Source organism: Homalodisca vitripennis, chromosome X, assembly GCF_021130785.1.
Source record: "Homalodisca vitripennis isolate AUS2020 chromosome X, UT_GWSS_2.1, whole genome shotgun sequence".
NCBI classification, from domain to species: Eukaryota; Metazoa; Arthropoda; class Insecta; order Hemiptera; family Cicadellidae; genus Homalodisca; species Homalodisca vitripennis.
In genome coordinates this window covers 6,332,322-6,344,531 of record NC_060215.1, presented here as the reverse complement: position 1 = coordinate 6,344,531, position 12,210 = coordinate 6,332,322, and the positions used below count along the sequence as shown (strand labels likewise).

Sequence of the window (12,210 nt, the reverse complement as noted above, 5' to 3'; positions counted from 1 at the left end):
ACATACGTGAAAGAAACGGCGAATCATAAAAAGTAAGGGTTCTGTGGTGTAGCCTAATGGTAGCACATTCACCCTACAAGTGAGAGATCCGGGTTCGAGTCCGGGCGGAGCAAGATTTGTTTGTGATTCAATGTTTATTAAAATTTAATTAATATTTATATTAAATATATATATATATATATATATAATATAAATTTTATTTATATACGTAAAGTTTAATTTTATTTAAAATATATTTAAATAATAATATAAGTGCAATAGTTACTAAAATGAATATAAAATATGTGACTATCTAAAAGTAGAACTCGTCTACTTAAATTCTGTTAAAATTGCATAATTTATCTTCGCAAATACCAGTTTGACCAAACAGAGCAAAAAAGCTACTATTAACGTAGTTATTACCATACAAACTTATGGCAATTTGTTTGCAAATAATTTGATTTATATATTTAGTAGTGAAATTGTAGGCTGGTCTGTTTAATGTAACTAAAGCTTATATAGCAGGAAACCTACCATGAGATTTCAATCTGTAAGCTATTAATGTTCATAGAAACATACGAGTATTTATTATTATAATGCCAGTCACTCGCTGAACCATTAGTTTTGGCGGCAGCCACTAGGTGGTGTGGTAGTATTGCAGAGCTGCTTGAATGTAACAACATTTTAGGTAAAAATAGTTATATTTGACCAACTATCAATAATATAACAGGAAATAATTCTGTACAAATATATATTAGGTTTGTCCGAGTGGTAAGAATAAAGTAATCTGTTAGTAGTTGGTTTGTATTACCGTTGTAGCAAAAACCCTCTCGGTTTTAAAACAACGTGTACTTTCAGTTAGGTCATCATTCATAACTTGTACGTTATGGTTTTGTAAAGATTCTTTTCAAACACATTTTGAAAGCCACCTACGAGCTGCCTTAGGCGCGGTTTGTGGCTCATCATATCTCAATACCATTAGGAATTTAGGAAGTGCGGCTGGCCTGTAGTTTTCTGACTAAACAAAACATTTATAACTCTTTACTTAAAACTCATAGACAATTTTAAAAATAGTTAAGGATATTTATTTTTAGAATGCGAATACAAAAGAATTTTAGTGAATGGTGAATTGCAAACTTATCCAGTGTATTTTAATTAGAAAGATGAAACATATGACATTGATTTATTTATTATAACACAATTCAATAAATCGCATCAAGAACAGACAATTCATCCAAATATGTTCTGTATGGACAATGAAAAATAGCAAACTACTAGCTTTAAATTTAAATAAATATGAAGTTATAAATGCAGGATTATATATTGAATTACCAGCGGTTTACTGTTGTTGCAGTTCGTATTTAGTGATTGTGACAGTGCATACATGACTGAGGCTAAGATCGACCAATATTTTTCACCACTAGCCAGAAATTCCAAACGCCAGCGACCCTCAACGTCACCTGATACTGCAGGAGAGAAGCTCATGACGCCAACACGAAGGACGAGAAGGTGGGTGATATTACCCACGGACAGTTAATGGCCGGACTTAGTGGGCTGCTTGATCAGAAGCTTTCCAAATTAGCAACAAAAGACGATTTGGTCAACCTCTCAAGACAGGTGAAAGAGCTAGCCGAGGAGAATAAAATGTTGAAAGACGATGTTGAGCGCCTCCAACTGCAAGAAAAGGTTATATGTAAAAAACTTTTGGATCTAGAAAGCCGGTCTAGAAGAAACAATCTAATATTTAGAGGGCTTAAATGGACGGAAAAGAGCCCAGATTACAAGCAGGTGGTCCTAAAGTTTTGTAGGGAAATGTTAGGCTGTGGGGATAGACTGTGGGTTAATCGGGCACATCTTCTGGGGAAGGACGGTAGTGCGGTGATAGCTCATCTGCCCGAGGATGCGGATGTTAACTAGATCATGTCCCGAATTTCATTCCTGAAGGGAAAAGGGTACACTGTGCACAGGGATTTCCCTATGGAGGTGCGTCTAGCGGCGGTGCGGTCCGAGGTGGAGCGTGTGGCTGGCAGGATGAGGATGCCTTTGGCATTTGACCACCTTACCATTAATAGCACCAGGTTTATATGGGAGGATGGAAAGCTAATGGCAGGACAAAGAGACGGCGCTCTTCAACCACAACTTTATCGACTTCCTGGATGGGCTGAGAGAGCGGGTTCCAAGACAACACGGGGACGGGGACGAGCACTGGACCGGCTGCGAACACCACCGAGAGCTGAGGGGACTTTGCCGATCCTGCATCCGGGGGGCTGCAGAGCGTGAGGGAAAAGAGTAGTGGTTATGGAAAGTATAATTTAAAAATAGTCTGCTACAATGTGTGTGGTCTAAAACTTAAGGCAAGTGATGTTTCCTTTATAAATTTTATTAGTGATTATGATATTATTAGTTTACTTGAAACGTTTTGTTCTGAACAGGATATCGAATTTATTGTAAGCAAATTTAGAGATTTCAAAATTCAGGTCAGTCCGGCAACAAGATTGGCTAGCTTTGGTAGATTTATTGGTGGGTCTGTATTTTTAATAAATTTAAAATCAACTTTTGCAAAAAACATACATTTTATATCAGTAGAATCGTTTACATTAATTCAGATAAATGACAGCCATAGAAACAAAAAAATCAATTTATTGCCGGTTTATTTAAATTATAATTACTGGAACAGGGATTATACTAGTCTACTAAATTTTTCCGAACGTAATCATATAGACAATTTAGTAATTTTAGGTGATGTCAATGGAAGAGTTAGTTTTGAGCAGAGTATAACGGAATTAATGTTAAATGAATTAAATAGTGACCTTAGTGTTAACAGAAAATCGAAGGATTCAATTTTGAACGGGAATGGGAAACGAATATTGGAACTATTCGATCATTTAGGGTTAATTACTTTAAACGGACGATCTCCAGGAGATCAAAAAGGAGAATACACTTTTGTAGGTGCTATGGGCTGCTCTGTTATTGACTTGGTGGCAGTGTCAATAGACTGTTTACACCTCGTCTGTGACTTTCAAGTGGTTTCCCACCCCAGTTCTGACCATTTGCCAATCGAAGTAACTGTTGAAGTGAGTGACCTGGCCGTTGAGAGAAGAGGGGAGGGGGAAAGACCGCTACCATTTACCTAAATTGAAATGGACAGATAGTGATAATAGAACATATGTTAATAAAATAAATAGAGTATTTATAGATTATGAGTTGAGTAATGACAAAACTAAGAAAATGTATGTAGGGTAACCGAAAGCATAATTAATGCAGCAAGTTTCAAATTAATACATAATCGGAAGAATTATATAATGAACAAACAGCCTTGGTTTGATTATCAATGTTTAAAATTAAGAAAACGCGTATTTAAATTACTTAATATTTTTCGCAGAACAAACTCTAGCAGCATCAGAATGAAATATTTGGAAGCAAATAAACTTTACAAAATTTTGTGTAGGGACAAAAAAATTTGATATTATAATAAAGTCGTTCAAAATTTAAACCAAGTCAGAGATACAAGGAACTATTGGCGGGCGATCAATCATTTTAAAAGATATTCTAATAAGGATATAGGGAATATTACACCGGAAGAATGGATAAAGCACTTCGAAAATCCATTGAACCCTCCACTACTAGCCAGTGGTGCCGGCTATGCGGAGCCGGCAGTAGCAGATTATATTTAGACGCGGAATTCTCTGAAATTTAATTAAAAACTGTATTATTTAAAGCGAAGTCTGGTAAAGCTCCAGGCTTTGACAGAGTTCCCTATGAATTTTTCAAAAATGCTCCAAATGCCTTACTTACCACTTTACTAACAATTTATAAAAAAATTTATAAAGATGGCATTATAGCAGAAAGTTTCAAAAAATTCATAGTTTACCCGTTACATAAAAAAGAAAGCCCAAATGTGGCAACAAATTACCGTGGTCTCTCGTTTATTGATTGTATTGCTAAATTGTTTACTGGTATGTTGAATAACAGGTTATATAATTGGCTTGAGGAAAAAAAGATTATTACTGAATTTCAAGCTGGTTTTAGAAAGGGTTATTCCACAATTGACAACATATTAAATTTAACATGTATGATAAGTTTAAGGTTATCGATGGATTCAGGAAAATTGTATTGTTTTTTGTGGACTTCACCTCTGCGTTCGATTTTATCGACAGAAAATCGTTAATATACAAGTTATCGTGTTTGGGAGTATCGACGCGGATGTTACAATCTATAAAACACCTGAACAATGGCACGTCTGCTAGTGTGTGGTGCAGGGAGAGGCTGACCCGTAGTTTCGCCACACAGATGGGCCTCAGACAGGGCTGCATTTTGAGTCCGTTATTATTTTATCTTTTTATTAACGATTTACCGGATGTTTTGGGAGGAGGATGCAGCTTTGGAGGCAAGCGAGTTAATGTGTTCATGTTTGCGGACGATATTGTACTGATAGCGCCTACAGCCGCGGGCCTCCAGCACATGATCAGCAGATTGGAAACTTATTGCGAAAATTGGAATTTACAGGTAAATTTGAATAAATCAAAAGTTGTTGTTTTTAGGAAAGGGGGTAAACTGGGAGCCAGTGACAAATGGTTATACAAAGGTAAAAGGGTGGAGGTGGTGAATCAGTATAAATATTTGGGAATTAGTCTTAATACAACTTTATCCTGGAAATTACGTTTCGAAGAAAAATCAAAATCGGCAAAATTTGCAATCAGTTCAATTTGGGGGGGATTGTTCAAAAATAACAAAGTTCCATTGAGTGGTATGTACACGTGTTACAATACAATAATACGGTATATTTTGTATTATGGCGCTCAGGTGTGAGGATGCTTTGAAAACGAGAAGGTTGAGTCGGTTCAAAAATATTTCATTAAAAAATTATTCTCTCTCCCTACTAATACGCCAAATTATGTTTTATATTTAGAAACAAAATTCGAAAAGTTACTCTTTTATACATTAAACTATAATCTTTATTATATTTCTAAACTTTTTTCATTACCTCAAGATCGGCTACCTGTAATTCTCGCGAAAGAAATAATCAATAAACGCATCTTTTGGTACCGGGAATGGGTAAAGATGGGCCGCAAGTGTCTACTATCACTGTATACCTAAGGATAAAGGAGAGGGAGAGAGTAGCGGATCAGCTGAGGAGCGTGGTGGAGGGGTTGAGAACCGCGTGGCGCGCTGATTGTGTAGGCAGAGCGAGGACCTCTCTGTACCACTCACAGTACCTGACCCTCAATATCGACCTTGGCGACAGGTCGTTCCTCACTGATAACACAGATATCAGTATTATATCTTGGGCAATAAAGGCCAGAGCCGAACTTGTTGACCTCAATTACAAGCCATGGTTGCAGGAAGGAAACTTTTCTTGTTTTTTGTGCAACTTGCATGAAAATGAGAACGTGTTTCACTACGTTGCGGTATGCCCGATTTTATCGCATATTAGAAAATATTATCTCGGAAAATGTACATTATCAAAACATAAATATGACTGCTATTTAAACGGAATGGATTGGCAAAGTTTAGGGAAATACATGAAATTAGCTTGGAAGTATAGGTGGGAGCTCGTCAATGTATTAAATTTTTAGTTTCTATGAAATTTATTGCTATTTAATTTATTTTTTTTCTTCTTTTTTACATAACATTATATAACTACGTGGAAAATATACCTGTCGAACAAAGTCTCTAAATTTGCAAGCATTCAAATTATTTTTGTTCATTATTTTATTTTTTTTTGCCACTATTACCATATTTGCTATTTATAAATATGCATGTAAATGAAGAAGATCGAAAGTTAATTTTACACAAAGTTTATTCGTTGTACTTTATATGTATGTATGTATGTGTGTATGTATGTGTATGTATATATATATATGTGTGTGTGTGTGTGTGTGTGTGTGTGTGTGTGTGTGTGTGTGTGTGTGTGTGTGTGTGTGTGTGTGTGTGTGTGTGTGTGTTTATGTATATATGTATTTTGCATTTTACGCAACAGGAGATACAAATATAACATCTGAACTAATTATAGCAACAACTTCCATTGCTGTTAATGTTATTTCTTTTTAATTTTAAATAATACAAATTTTAAAGCTGATTTTTTGTTGTTTGAGCTTTTGTTAGATATGTTTGTTTCTAAAGCAGAATAAATGTAGAAAGTGCATATATACATATATATTTAAATGTAGCGACCAACCAAACAGATGGTTTAATACCATTGTTTTATAGCGCAAATATTATCAGAGGATTATCATGTTACCTTATTTGTAATCGTTTAAATAAAGCACTTTTTCTTCTTCTTCTTCTATATTGAATTACTAACTGAAATTCCTGACAAGCAAGCCATAGAATTAACATTAAAAACAGACGATTTCTTAATATCTGATGTAGGAAAACCTGATTGAAGATGAGGATATACACTTTCAGTACATGAGAGATGACTGAGGGGGAAATTAATTAATTTTTTATATATATATATATATATATATATATATATATATATATATATATATATATATTATAATCTATATTTAGTTTTAAACTCGTATTAAGTAAAAATAGAATTAATATTTATACGAAATTGTAAAGGCAAAACATAGGCCGACATATTACGCAAGACAAACGTAAAAATAGTTTGAAATAGTTTAACGTAATACAAACATCAAATGGATAATAAAAAGGATTTTGCTAGAAAAACGAGTTCAATAGCAGTGATTACTTGCCAAATAAAATAAGGAAATAACAAATTACAATTATTTTTCATTACACGATTATCGTATAGGTAGTTTGAATTGAATTTCGCAAATACTATAGTTACCTGAAAAGATTTATAACATTTATGTAAAAGGTAAAATAATAATTTTTGAGTTTAAACATGGATATTTTTATATTATCGGACTTTTTGGTATAACATATAAAAGAAAATCCGATTTAGTTTCAAAACAATCGCATTTATTCAACACAATACTGCCTTGTGCAGCATCTTAAAAGTCTTCTAAAGGATTATTTTGATTCACTTTGGTTATTTTTATTTGAAACTGGTTAATCAACAGTGTTTTAACATTTAAAATACCCTTAACCAATTGTATTAGTAAGAGTCCCTACTAGTTTTATAAGTGTTTGTTTGAAAAAATATATGTTATATATGAATTTTTAAACAACAAGCTTTTGTATGAATTTTGTAAATCCTAATTTTTTTATTTTTCATCCAATTACAATAACCTAGCACAGATTCAGAAGGTAAGTCTACATTATTTGTCCTGACAACCTGTAGTCAGACACTATCATCTTGGTTTTCATGTTACATTAATTAAACATGTGATAAACAAAGAACAAAGCCTATTAGCAAAAATACAATTATAGCAATATTTACTGAAGACAATGTTCTTCATCATTCGAACATTGTCTTATGCATAAAGGCTATGACTAAACACTATACACATATAAACTGAAAAAAATGTTCATGAGTTCACAGTGAATAATTAAACAACATATTTTTCACGGTGAAATATAATATATATATATTTGTCATAAAAGGCTATAATTAAAATAAGAATAGTAGTTTTACCTTTTGGCCACCAGGGGAACAGTAACACTAGTTCTGATCCTACTCACCAGGTTACAGGCTGAATTATTTTAAAATAAATTTAACAGATACCGCCGTTCATGTCGTTTCATCTCTTGAGGTATATAATTAATATAAATGAAATAAAAAATAAAATCCATAGTAATTTACTCTAAAATCTCTCCTTTAACTAATTTGATAAATTAATCCTGGTGATATCAGTCAATGATTAACGAAGTAAAAAAATAATTACAGTTTTCACTACACAATTAGGCAATAATCTAAATTTTAATTTTAGTGCTCAGTTTTAATATTAACAATACAAATTTCAGATGTTATGCTGGATGTTACGAAAATGCTAATTCAGGTTTTGTCCACCAGATGGAAGGCCGAGTTAGTTTTGACTGACGTCGCTAGGTGCGCCCTTGTAGCTGTACATTTCCACTAAAACGAATATTCATCATTATTTAAACTAAAAATTATAATCTTTCTTAAATAATATAAAATTTTAATATATACAAATTTGTATCAATAAAACTATGTATTGTTGTACATAAAAATACATACAGACAGAGCAAGTAAATTTAACCTAACTTCTCGCTTGTAGGATTAAATGTAGTATTTTTATATATTAATTTATGTCTTTATTACATTAAAATTGTTGTGATTTCGTTTTGCATTATTTGAAAGCTGCATTCAGTCATTCTTACCTGAATGTTGAATCGCAGCTCATGAGTTTAAAGATTAAGTATAATTGTATAACTAGCAATACAATTGGAACATTTTTATAGTTTACTATAACACCCCAAAGTACTTGAATTGTTTAGAGCTTAAAATATCTCTTATAGGCAATATTACGTTTATAGTTTAAATATGCCGCAACACATACGGTTCGATAAACTACAGTATCGTTTAATTTCATATTGTAGTGCTGAAGATGTCAAAATGTACGTCATTTCCTCCAATAAGAAATCTATTGTCCTCCCATAAAAATGTAATGGAAAACTAGAAATATGTTTATGTATACAAAAAGTAACACACGTGCGGTACACAACAACTCCAGATATCTTATCTACGTTGAGGTTAGTTTTGAAACCAGAAGTTCCCCATCATGGCATCATAGGGCAGAGAAAATGTCCAAATTTAGACAATAAGTTTCTATTTTTCACTACAAATTTAAACGTTTAAATAACGTTAAACGTTATTTAAAATGCGGATTAATTACAGTATATAACTACAAAAATATCAAACTGCAGAAGATCCCGTCCGCAGATTTAATTGTTGTTTGTTTATGTGTTTCTTTAATACATTACCAAAGTTCAGAAAAGCTTAAATGTCAGCATATACATTTCAAGTGGTTCGATGATGCTTTCAGTCATTTTAATGTAAACATTGAATCGCAGCTGATTGCGAATCGAAAATATGTCAGTTAGTAAAAGTTATTTCGTTCGTTATATATTTATAAATAATTACATTACTAGAAATGCTATTGACGGATGTATTTGTTATTAGCTACGACTATGTATGTAGAAAGTAGTAATTAAAATACATGTAATTATTAATACATGGGTTCCCCAAAATGTAAAGACCTATTAAGTGGCAACTCATCTGAAAGGTCTTGATAGAACAACAACAGTGGAAAATACAGCTTTCTATCTCAACCCAGTAAAAAATGGCAGCGCATTGAATTAATTAAGTTAGCGTGGATGGATCCTGCTCAACCTTCGATGGACTAAGATAGAAAAATTAAACTCAGGACACCCCTCTAGGAAATAAAAGTGAACTATTTCCCCCACATGGGCTTTTTGAAATTTGTTAACGTTAAGTTACATTAGCGCTATTATTTAAAATTACGTTAATCAATAAAACTGCTAAATGTTACTAACCTGTGATTTTATTTCAGTTGTTCAAATTGCTGTCCCAGGACAGTTTAACAATGTCCAAACCTGTTGCAGAAACTTGAAACGGCACCCTGTATGGATTTACACGGTAGTTTTTTATTTCCGCTGCTATTCTGTCCTGTCTAAGGTCACTAATGTCACCGGTGTTTCGCTTTATAGACATTGTTTTAATGTGACCTTACACAAAGTACTCGACGAGAGATAGATCTGGCGATCTATCTTTTAAAGAATGTTTTAAATTTGTAATTATGTAATGTAATTAACATTCAAAGCCTGAAATAATTCTCAACCAATATACAAATCTTCACACGGAAATTAAAAACTATTGAATTGGTGTGTCCAACAGTAGAATGAATAAGTAGTTTTCAATCGGTTATTCCCATCAATAACTGCGTGTCGCTAGGGTTATCGTCGTTATTGATGCGCGATTAAGATAAGTTAATACAATCGATTTGTTTGTTATCGACAGGTTCTGCTTATCGATTGTTTTATTTACTCATCGTGAGGTTTAGGAAAGGTTATTTCGATTGTTAATTTCGTAAAGGCAATAAGTGTACTGTGCACGATCTTGATTTACTGTACTTGTTTGTTTGTACTTCCTGTTTACTGGTTTGTACCACTCTTCCCTTAGTGTGCATTATATTGTGACAGTAAAGTTGAGATTACGTTCCTGTTTACGTGAAAAATCTATATTCTTGTTGTTTACTTGAGCACGGTATAGTATCTGACCATGCTAGTGTATGGCTTGAATTCATAATTTTGTTTATAGGAACATTGACTAAGTTTTGTAATAAAAACTAACTTTAAATTCTCTGCTTTCATTATCTTGCTAATCAACTCCAATGATACGAGTCAATAATAGAAAATCTTATAATAGCAGTTTTAGTGTAGCAACTGGTCAAGCGTCCTAACTTTAATTCCAGTATTCAGTTATATTTTTATTAAAGGAGGTCTTTATTGTTTGACTGTTGAATTTATTACAGCATCAAATTGGGTTTTAAATTCAATATATATATATATATATATATATATATATATATATATATATATATATTCTTAGGACAGTTTTTGTGTCCTATTTTGAGTTCACATAGGCTTTAGTAGCGTCAATCTTCATGTTAAACTACATTTGACTTGTGTTTTAAATTTAGGCTAACTGTAAATTTATACCAATGAATTAAATTTCTTAGAACATTGTAAAAAGAATAAGATTTTAAAATTAAATAAGAACTGTGTTTACTTTAAAAATATAAAGTTCTAAAATGTTCTTCAAAGTAAATTAAATATGTAACTTTTTCAAAACCTTTTAAATCGTTAAGTACAGCCTGTTTTATTGATGATGGTGGTTCTACTCCTATACAAACTAGAATTTACCACAAAAACCATATCTACGTGGTGTATGACGTTTTTTTAAAATGGTAAGTATAGTCGATCTCAAAATGTTCAACGTGAGTGCGTCAAGCATCGTGCATATTGTGCAAGCACTGTTGAACATGTCAAGCGCAGCATTCTAGGAAGACTCTGCACTCTTAGCTCTTGTGTTATAGTTAGTTTAGAACATTACTCAGTAATATAATCATAAGTAATTTAAGTACTTAAATAATATTTTACAACAAACAAAGTAGTTTTCTTTATATAATAAACATAAGAATTAGAATAAACATGTGTATTTAAGGAGGCGATATTGTTAAAAATGAGACAATTTTTATAACTTAGTTTTAATTATTAACTTTATTACTTTACGAAATTAAAGTTTTTACAAATATTAAAACATGTCACTCCCAGAAGCTATAACTTATAGCAGTATTTTCATATTTATCCTCAGTTATTTTTATTTGGAACTGATTACAACATTGCCTAAACGTAATACTTTAATACCTGTGATTTCATGTAGAGTGATAAAAATTTTCCACATTTCTTGTATGCGGGAAGTTATCTCAAAGAGCTTTGTATTTAATATTTTCCAAACGCAAAGTTAATAGCACCGCCTTAAAAAGAAGTGTGTTGAGGACCTAAAGTCGGAAAATGGTACAGGTCTTATACATTTATTGGGCCATACATATATTGGGAGTGCCGATGGCCGAGCGGTCTTAAGTCGTTGGACTTTGGGTCTGAGTTAGAGATAGCGCAGGTTCAAATCCTGTCTGTGACTGTTGCACTTTTTATCAGTACAATCAATCTCGTACTGTATCGACAGTGGCCCACGAGGACGGACATAAAAAGGCTTAAAAGGGGATCGGCCTCTCCTTTTTATAATATATATATATTTATTTATATAACAAAATCTTTTATTACAATTCCATTATGTATTATTGAATAGCTTTTGATAATTTTGAAGTCAAGTCTGCATATTTGAGGTAGTTATTTTTCAATGTTCATGCACAACGCACTGTTCATAATGTTTTTATTTAAAAGAAATTATAATTTGCTTGACTACGGCACAAACAATTAAAATATCACGTGTATAATATTTACGATTAGTTTACATCCCTGAATAGGCAAACAAATCAAATATTTAACAAATAATAATTTCCAATTGAAATGTTTGTCTGGTTGAAAAATAGTTCCAGATTTCTGTTTAAGAGTTTAAAATTATGCAAACAATTACTATAAATTACAACTTTAACTTTTATTCCTTACCAGGTGGTATAATATATTCAACATCGATCTCGTTGTAAATCTCTTAAAATCAAATTAGTGATTGTAATTTGTGATATAAGTATCAGCCGTACTTCAGCATTCAGGTTAGAATGACTGACTACAGCTCCCAAATTAAGCAATACA

General features: G+C 32.4%; 1 long non-coding RNA gene across 1 annotated transcript; it reads right to left on the bottom strand.

The window, feature by feature from the left end:
• Window positions 1-7,454: 7,454 nt before the first annotated feature.
• On the bottom strand, window positions 7,455-9,802 carry LOC124368639. The gene is made up of 2 exons (XR_006922977.1): window positions 9,412-9,802; window positions 7,455-7,969 (listed from the first exon to the last, which is right to left on the bottom strand). It is a non-coding gene; the product is annotated as an uncharacterized LOC124368639 (long non-coding RNA).
• Between the last annotated feature and the right edge of the window lie 2,408 nt (window positions 9,803-12,210).